This window comes from Dromiciops gliroides, chromosome 1 (genome assembly GCF_019393635.1).
Source record: "Dromiciops gliroides isolate mDroGli1 chromosome 1, mDroGli1.pri, whole genome shotgun sequence".
In the NCBI taxonomy this organism is placed as follows: domain Eukaryota; kingdom Metazoa; phylum Chordata; class Mammalia; order Microbiotheria; family Microbiotheriidae; genus Dromiciops; species Dromiciops gliroides.
In genome coordinates, this window is record NC_057861.1 from 539,875,612 (window position 1) to 539,885,759 (window position 10,148).

Sequence of the window (10,148 nt, forward strand, 5' to 3'; positions counted from 1 at the left end):
AGAGATGATTTGACTGTTGAGAAATACCAGAGTAATATGGTGATGGCAGTCTTCTCCTTCCCTACACTTAGTTGAGCCTGTTCTCCCTTTTCCATAAGTGATGAGCTACCAGTAGCAAGAAACAGTTAGAGGTCCCTGACAGTAACAGGAAAAATACCAATCATAGGAACCTTTGTCGTATTATACTCTGTCTCAGGTTATTGTCCTCATGCCAGGAGGGGAACCAGAAACACTTAACTGAAGGCTTTATAAAAAACCAAACCCTCCTGGAAGCATAAGCTAAACAATGGTCAGAAGTGTTTCCTATACTCCTTTGCCCACTAGCATGAAGAGAAACTGGAGGAAAACCAAACAAACAAATTGTGTCTTCCCTATAACTTCTGGGTTCAGAAAAGTCATTGTACTATTGATAATCATTAGGCAGCTAGATGGTGAAATAGATAGAGTGCCTGGCCAAGAGTCAGGAGTTCAAATCTGGCCTCAGATTCTTACTAGATATGTGACCTTGGGCAAGTCATTTAACCCTGCTTGCTGCAGTTTTCTGAATCTGTAAAATGTGCTGGAAAAGGAAATGCAAACCACTCCAGTATCTCTGACCCCAAACGGGGTCACGAAGACTTGGCCATGACTGAAAACAACTGAACAACAATAAACTACCTGTGAGCTTTGTGAGTCTAAGACAAGCTAAAAATACACATGATAGATATTTTACTATGTACCAGATTATTGGTTTTATCTTATTTTAATTTACAGAGTAAAACACTATATATTCAAGAATGACTATCTTTTTTCCATAGAAAGCTTACTATATAATGCAAGGTTACATGACCATCAGGTGAGGGTTCAGAACTATTCTAAGTGGGTACAAGGCTATTCATAGGTAAGTTGTAAAAGACAGAGTTGTGGCTAAAGGGTCTCTTTTCACTGAGAACCTAACAGAGTTAGTGAAATAATTCACCATCTGGGGGGCAGCTAGGTGGCATAGTGGATAAAGCACCGGCCCTGGATTCAGGAGTACCTGAGTTCAAATCACTTGACGCTTACTAGCCGTGTGACCCTAGGCAAGTCACTTAACCCCCATTGTCCCGCAAAAATAAATTAATTTTAAAAAAAAAGAACCCAGGTGAACTTTGGACCACAGATCCTTCCTTCTTGAAAAGATTGTAACTGGTTAGCAGTATCGCCTGGTGGTTAAATGTGACCTAAGCAATGATAAGATCATATTCCCCTCCTAGATTCTTTTTTTTTTTTTAAGAGAAACATGGAGTTTAATGTTAAAGCTCAGCACACTCCAGCAAGGGGCTCAGGGCTGGAGTCAAAGCAGTGGGATGGAGGCAGGTGACCCTCCACAGAGCCTCACATGTCAAAGAGGATGAGGAAGGCTACCATCAAACAGAAGAGCCCCATAGCTTCAGATAGGACAAAGCCCAGGATAGCGCAGGAGAAGAGCTGCTGCTTGAGGGATGGGTTCCTGGCATAGCCGATGATTAAACTGCCAAACACTGTCCCGATTCCTAGCCCTGAGCCAGCCACCCCAACTGTGGCAGCCCCAGCACCAATGAACTTGGCAGCTGTGTCAATGTCCTGGGAAATAGCACTGGTCTGGAACTCCCTACGGGCCAGCTAGAGAGGGGTACTGATAGAAGTGGACTGTTCCAAACGGATCTCTGACCTATTCAGGATAGATGCAGATATGGGCCTGACCAAGACTCCTGGTACAGCAGTGGATCAGGGCTGGAGAAATGAGGAGAGTCCTGGTGGTCTGAATTTTATTTACTACTGGCTTCAGAGCTTCTCAGCCCTGGAGCCCCACTCCCCCCGCCCCCCCGATTCATTTTTTTTTAAATTTTATTTAATTAATTTTTTTTTTTTAGGGCAATGAGGGTTAAGTGACTTGCCCAGGGTCACACAGCTAGTAAGTGTCAAGTGTCTGAGGTCAGATTTGAACTCAGGTCCTCCTGAATCCAGGGCCAGTGCTTTATCTACTGCACCACCTAGCTGCCCCTCTAGATTCATTTTTTAAGAGTCCCTTCCTCCCTATTGAAATGCTTTGACCACATAAATTAAATACAGTCATTGCTAAATAAAGGTTTTCTGCTAAAATCTCCCCCTTCTCCTTTCTTCTTTACTTTATAAAATTAAGACATCTTCTTGCAACAACTCCTGCTGGCTTCTGATGAGGATGTGATTCTTCCACTTACCAAGGCTAACTCCTCTAACTAGGCTAATTTCTTATGTAGGCTAACTCCTCTACCTCATGGACCCTTGATTTTATCCCTTTCTGTCTTCTCTAACAACATTTCCTCCAGTATCATTCCTACTCTCTCTTTATCTTCAATCTCATTATCTACTTCTTGCTTTCTTATGGCCTACAAACAAGACCTTCCCCAACTTAAAAAAATATATATACACAACAACCCAAAAACCCCAAAATGATAACTATTCACTTGATCCTACCAGCCCAGCTAGCTATTATCCTATCCTACATCTCTTCTTTCTCTTCTACACTCCTTGAGACACTTATCTACACTAAGTGAATTAATTTCTACTCTTACTCTCTCCTAATCCATCTACAATCAGGTTTCCAGCCTCATCATTCAACTGAAACTGCTCTCTCCATATATACCAATGATCTCTTGCCAAATTTAATGGCCTCTTCTCAGTCCTCCTCTTTCTTGACTTTTCTGCAGAATTTTATATTGTTCATCACTTTCTTTTTTTGGATACTCTCTCTTCTTTGGATTTTCATGACACTGTCCTCTCCTGGTTCTGCTTCTATCTGACAATTCCTTATCAGTCTCCCTTTCTGGTTCTTTACCCATGTCATGGCCATTAATCATGAGAATCCTCTAAGGCATTGTCCTTTTCTCTTCTTTTCATTCTAAACTATCTCACTTAGTCATTTCATCAACTCCCATGGGTTTGATCATCATTTCTATGAAGTCAATGACCAGATCGATATAATCACCTCTAATCTTTTCCCCAAATTCCAATACCACAAAACCAATTGCCTTTTAGATTATCTTTTTTTTTTTTTAAGTGAGGCAATTGGGGTTAAGTGACTTGCCCAGGGTCACACAGCTAGTAAGTGTTAAGTGTCTGAGGCTGGATTTAAACTCAGGTACTCCTGAATCCAGGGCCGGTGCTCTATCCACTGCGCCACCTAGCCGCCCCGCCTTTTAGATTATCTTAATCTTTTTTTTTTTTTTTTTTTTTTTTTTGGTGAGGCAATTGGAGTTAAGTGACTTGCCGAGGGTCACACAGCTAGTAAGTGTTAAGTGTCTGAGGTCGGATTTGAACTCAGGTACTCCTGACTCCAGGGCCGGTGCTCTATCCACTGCACCACCTAGCTGCCCTGATTATCTTAATCTTTATGTCCACACAACATATCCTAAACAGAATTCATTATCTTTCCCCAAAAATGCTTCCCTATTTCAAAATTCCCTTTTATTTACTTTGAGAGCACCATTGCTACACATATTCATATCTGTAATCTGTTACTGGGGAGTCTGGGGCTGGCAGATCTCTTGAATTCAGGAGTTCTGAGCTATAGTGCGCTAAGGCAATCAGGTATCTAAGCTATGTTTGATGTTAATGTGGTGCGGACAAACAACAGAGGGGATATCAGGTTCCTAAGGAAGAGTAGCCTCACCAGGTAAGAAAACACAGCAGGCCAAAACTCCTGTACTGATGTGATTGAGCCCATGAATAGTTTGTGTGAGAAAGGGAGATTGAGTCTTTAGGAAGAAAGAGACAGAGAGAGATAGAGACAGAGAAAGAAATATAGGGAGACAGAGACAAATGATATTAGAGGGAGAAAGGGAGGGATAGGGGAAAGGGAAAAGAGAGACAGAGGGAGGGAGACAGAGGGAGGGAGACAGAGACAGAGATAGAGAGAGACAGACAGAGGGAGGGAGACAGACAGACACAGAGAGAGAAATAGCCATGCTCCTATTCATACAGGTCAGTCATCCTTAACTCCTCAAATTCCTTCTGCTTTCTCAATATTTCTCATATGTCTCTCCACTTCTCAAGTCACACAGCTGACACCCTAGTTCAGTTCATCATCACTTCTTGCCTGTACTATTGCACAAAGTCTCAAAATGGACACCCTGCTTCAAGTCTCTCCTCTCCAATCCATTTACCACTCATCTAGCAAGGTGATTTTTCCAAACTGTCAGTCTGCCCGTGTCACCCTTCTCTCAGAGAAGTCAAATGATTCCCTACTACCTCTAGGATCAAATATAAACTTCTGTTTACATAGAAAACTCTTCCTAATCTGACTCCTTGAATCCTTTCCAGCCTTCTTTCACCTTACTCCCCTCTGGGCACTCTATGATCCAGCCATAGTCGCCTACTGGGAATTTCTCCAACAGGACACCTCTGTGCCTTTGTATTGGTTTCCCCCATTGCTGGGATTTCTCTCTTTTGGCTTCCTTCAAGATAACCCAAATCTCTGATCAATCCACCTCCAAAGAAGGATCTGATATTGATGGAGCAGACTGAAGCATGTTATTTTTCACTTTTTTTCATTTTTTTCTTTTAATCAAGTCTTCTTGTACAAAATGAAAAATATGGTAATGTTTAAATAATCATACATGTATAACCCATATCTGATTGTTTGCTACCTCAGGGAGGAGGAAGGGGAAGGAGGGAAAGAGGGATAAAAATTGTAACCCAAAACTATGAATAAAAATGTTTATTATTATAAAAATATAAAATAAAACATAATAAATAAAATATTAAAAGTTCCAAAAAAAGAAAGATAACCCCAATCCCACCTTCTCTAAAGAATCTTTCTTTGTCGCTCTCTACTATGCTCCAGCTACCAATGCTTTCTCTTTTTACCCTCATCTACTCTAAATATATCTTATATAAACCTAGCTATTTACATGTTGCCTCCCTTATTAGAAGGTACACTTTTGGGGGCAGCTAGGTGGCTCAGTGCATAAAGCACTGGCCTTGGATTCAGGAGGACCTGAGTTCAAATCCAGCCTCAGGCACTGGACACTTACTAGCTGTGTGACCCTAGGCAAGTCACTTAACTGTCATTGAAGAAGAAGAAGAAGAAGAAGAAGAAGAAGAAGAAGAAGAAGAAGAAGAAGAAGAAGAAGAAGAAGAAACACACACTTCTTGAGGGCAGGCATCCTTTTTTGTCCTCTTCTTGTATCCTGAGTACTTAGCACTGTGCCTGGGCATAGTAAGAACTTAATAAATTCATATTGACTGACTGGCTGACTGGCTTTTTTTTTTTTTAGTGAGGCAATTGGGGTTAAGTGACTTGCCCAGGGTCACAAAGCTAGTAAGTGTTAAATGTCTGAGGCTGGGTCCGAACCCAGGTACTCCTGAATCCAGGGCCAGTTCTTTACCCACTGAGCCATCTAGCTGCCCCCGCTGACTGTCTTTTAAACTGGGTATTCTGAGCTCATACATAGGTTCTGAGGACATGTAGTTTAGAAACTTGAAATCCCTCATTCCTTTCAATGAAAAATTTAAGAGCCATATTCTAGTTAGCTAGATAGCTAGCTGGAGCAGTTTTAAAGTATTTACTAGGTGCTAGGCACTGTACAAAGAGTTGGGGATACAAATACAAGCAAACAATGGTCTCTGCCTTCAAAGAGCTTATTTTATTTATTTTTTTTTTAGTGAGGCAATTGGGCTTAAGTGACTTGCCCAGGGTCACACAACTGGTAAGTATTAGTGTCTGAGGCCGGATTTGAACTCAGGTACTCCTGACTCCAGGGCCGGTGCTCCATCCACTACACCACCTAGCTGCCCCATAAAAGAGCTTATATTTTAAAGCAGAAAGGCAGTAAAGAACTGGGAAAGGTAGATATATAGGAAGTTTCACTGGATGCCTGCTTTTGGGCTAGAAAAGGCAAAAACTTGCCCATACTAATAACAAAGCTGGGTTACTCAGGGATGAAGTCCAAGGTGCCAGAAAAGGGGTGTGGGGGGGCGGGGGAGGACGAGTAAAAGCAGCATGGCATGGAGGTGGCCAGGAAAAGCTTTCCTGATCCCTCAAGTTATTTGTATTATTTCTCTCTCCCCTAAAATGTCATTCTGCTTGTACTTCATATATATTTTTCATTTACTTACATGTACATGCTTTCATTTCCCAACCCTCTTTGAGGTCATTGAGGGCAGGCACTATTTCTTTTTGTCATTGTATCCCAAGAGCCTAGCACCATACTTAGTATGCAATAGGTGCTTGATAAATCATTGATGCCTTGAGTTGACTCTTTGAGTCATTATCATGATAGTCATACTCATCACACTTCAAGAAAAGAATGGGAAATAGAGATACCAGATACCAAACTAGGAGATTTTAACAAAGGAGAAGGTTTGTTCTGTTTGTATCTGATGTCCTTTGTATCTCTGGTTAAAACTTTGAGTTTTCCACTTGGTCACTTCTCCCTTTGGGGGAACATAGATGGCCACTCAGCTAGAATAATGGGCACAGTTCAGAGAAGATGAAGCACTTGACATGCTGGGCAGGGATTTGTAACTGTATCTGTATCACAGACCCCTTTGGCAGCCTGGTGAAGCTAAAACTGCTCAGAATAATATTTTTAATTATACAAAATAAAATACGTAGAATGACAAAGAAAACCAGTTATATTGAAATATTGTCGTTGTTGTTCAGTCACTTTCAGTAGTGTCCAACTCGTTGTGACCCCATTTGTAGTCTTATTGGCAAATATAGTGGAATGGTTAGCCATTTCCTTCTGTAGCTCATTTTAGAGATAAGGAAACAGGGTTTAATAGACTTGCCCAGGGTTACATATCTAGTAAGTGTCTGAGGCAATATTTGAACTCAAGAAGATGAGTCTTCTTAATGCCAGGCCTGGTACTCCATCCATTGTGCCACCTTGCTTCCCTACATATTGAAATATAGTTATCAATAATTTTAAAAAAGAAAACATATTCATGGGCTCCAGGTTAAGAATGCCTATTACTGGGAATTAGATTCAAAGCAATTTTGATCATCTTTGCAAACATTAAGTTATATCCAGTTGTCCAAGTTCAAGTTAGATTTTTTCCAAGTCTATGTAAATTGCACATCTATTTTAGTATTAGAAAAATATGGGGTGTAAAGTAACACAACATGCTGTTACAGCAGATGCAAGACTTGAAGGTCAGGTTAGCAATTAGTTTTGCTGTAAATCTTTACCAGCTCCCATGCCGCATGTTTTCCTTACATACGTCATTTTATATCATATTGATTTCTACATTTGATCTTTTGAATTTTAGACAAAGAATGCTGTTTGTGTTCATTGAGAGCATAAAATTTAAAATTTAGATGTGTTTTTATGTAATTGCTCTAACACACTCATTCATTTATTCATTCAGTCAGTCAGTCATATGTGTAGGCATTTATGCATTCTTTCATTTTTTGTTGTTGTTGTTCATGAAGCATGTCAACTAGGTGATCTTAAAATAAATTTTTTAGGAATACTTTCATCTAGACCAAAAAGAAATTGAATGATGGTGAGGGGTTAGGGTAGGAGCTAATAGTGAAGACAATCTAAAGATTATGGGGAAACGTTGCTCTGGGAAAAATAGGATTTCTGACCCTCACCTGGAATGAAAGACCCTCAGGAAAAGTTTCAATAAGAATAGAGGTTGGGGGGTTGGGGTTGGGGAGTGGCCTTATCACAGTTGCATCAGCATAGGCTAGGGGGGGAATGGAGAGGACACTGCAAGGTATGAGTGAGCATGATGGATATTTTACTATTACCCACTGAAAGAAGAATGTCTAGCCCCCCAAATATTAGTGCTGTACCACAAAATTATTCATCTAGTATTCCCTTAGTTCTCTGCAACTCTAAATCTATGATCACACAGTCGGATGCATTTGCTTAGCATATACTACATAGATATCCCTGTGCTAGATCCTTTGGAGGAATATAGATTTTTTTAATATCTTAAAACATAGTTTAAGTTTTAATACCCTAAAACTGCGATAAGACTTTTGGGATGCCAGATACAATTCAGGCTTCCTCGTTTTAAGAAGTTTGCCTTCTAGTTTGGGAACATAAGATGGATCTGTACACACAAAAAATTAAATAGAAATTTAAAGCAATATATAATTGTTAAATGAGTCATAAAGGCTATGTTATACTAGAATTCAAAGAAGAAAGTGAGGAAAGGGCTGGAGAAACCAGTGGAGGAGATAGGAAAGAATTAGGCCTCGGAGGGTATGGAAAATTTATGCAATAGAAGAGGACAATATGCGGCTCTCTCTTTACAGGAGCAATAGCAGGAGCAAAGCTGAAGAGGCTAATGCGAACAAGGGATATATGTGGGACAGTTCCCCCAAACTGGTTCCCATGTGCAATTGATGGCTTTTGTCCTTCTGCTCTCATGCACATTGACCTCAATATATAAAATCCAGGTACAGTCACTGCTCCCATAGCACATAACACCAGCAAATTTATCCCAAAGATATTTGAAATTTACAGTTCAGGCATGATGCTAGCAATTGGAAATCTGCTGAGACCACACCCACCTGGCCTGTCAGAAAGCCTATTATTTCTGAAAGATGGGGACTTGAGGAATTTGCATGTAGCAAAATCCAAGTGGTAATAAATTCCATATTATTCCCTGGAACTCTCTGTACTTCAATGATAGCCCCCAACAATAATGCTCTTCCTGTTGTTATTATTCATTGTCAAAAAGAAATTTTAGATGTTTTTCTCCCATCTGTTTAGAGATTTATGGGAAAGTGGGTTATAGGGTTTTCCCCCTCTCTTTTTCTCACTATCATTAAATTATTAGAGGACTAATGAACTATTTATTAAGCATCCCATTCTGATAATCCCAGCCCCCAAACCTATTCATTTCCTCTAAATACAGCCCACTTGTACAGAATAAATGGCTTTGTTTCTCCTTTGTCAGTTTCTAAAAGTTAGCACAAAAGTTTCCACCCTGACCACTATTAGGAGGAATATTTGCTTTATGGGGGTAAAAGACAAAACAGTATCTCTCCTTTTGTTGCAAGTTTCTAGCTTATTTATTGTTCTTCAGTGGACACTGAAAGCCCCTTTAAATGCTGTATGATGGAGCACTGATTCTTTTCTAGCCTGGTGATGTAAACAGAGTACACCTCAAAGCAAGATTTATCAGCACTAAAATGTGTTCCTTTTTTTCTGTGACCTATCAAATTCTATACACTCAGAGCTTTGATGTTAAAATTCTTCCCCAACCCCGAATTGCAACTCCAGACAAAAAGGAAAGGGGAAAAAAGCATTTCTAGAAAGTTACATCATTTCATTTAGCAGGAATAATTTAAATCAGTGTGATGGTTTATGCATACTCACAAGTCCAAGTGTAACTGATTAATACATCCTTAAATGACTTGTATAGAATTGGGCAAATATAATTGTATTAGATTATGGGGAGAGTATCCTATGGGTCCTTTGAGGAGAAGCATATTTACCACAGATTTCTAAAGATCTTACATAACTGCAGGAATTTGCCCAGATTATAAAAATAAACAATACACTCAATGCTCTTTTAGTCATTTGGTAAATAAGGTGTATTTCCAAATGATAACAGAAGTTAGGAGTTGGAACAAACTTGATAGGGGAGATGTCATCTACTTAATCTAAATTTCTTTAAAGAATAATAACCACTTCAAGTTCTTCTAAACTGGAGTTCTCTGGTTGGCTCTTCGATCTATTTTAATAGAGCCAGTTGTAAATTATCACCAGCAATTGGGAAGAGACATAGAGCATACCTTACCTCCATTGTACCTCCGCTGTTTCCTTTTTTTTCATTCATACAGCCTCTACACATTCTAATCTCACTGGCTCTCACCTCCTTATCTGCAGCCCTCCTTGCAGTTTCTCCCCTCATGTAGTTTTCCTCCACTACCAAATTGATATTCATACCCTGACACTTGCTGTAGTGATTGGTTTGACCTACATAGCCTACTACATTGAGGCTCAGCTATATTTGACTTCACTCCCCACCCTATACTTTCTACTTATCAGCCACCATTGCTGTAGCTTCTTTGGAAGCCCCGTATCTCCCTCATACCCCTTCTAGGTCTAGAAACATAATCAAATCAACTCTATCATTATTCTCCACTTATTTTTTTGGTTCATTTTCTTTCCTTGTAATTTTCCAAACTAAAATATCCC

General features: G+C 39.9%; 1 pseudogene; it reads right to left on the bottom strand.

Moving 5' to 3' along the window:
* Positions 1-1,333: 1,333 nt before the first annotated feature.
* On the bottom strand, positions 1,334-9,753 carry LOC122751386 (annotated as a pseudogene).
* Positions 9,754-10,148: the final 395 nt, after the last annotated feature.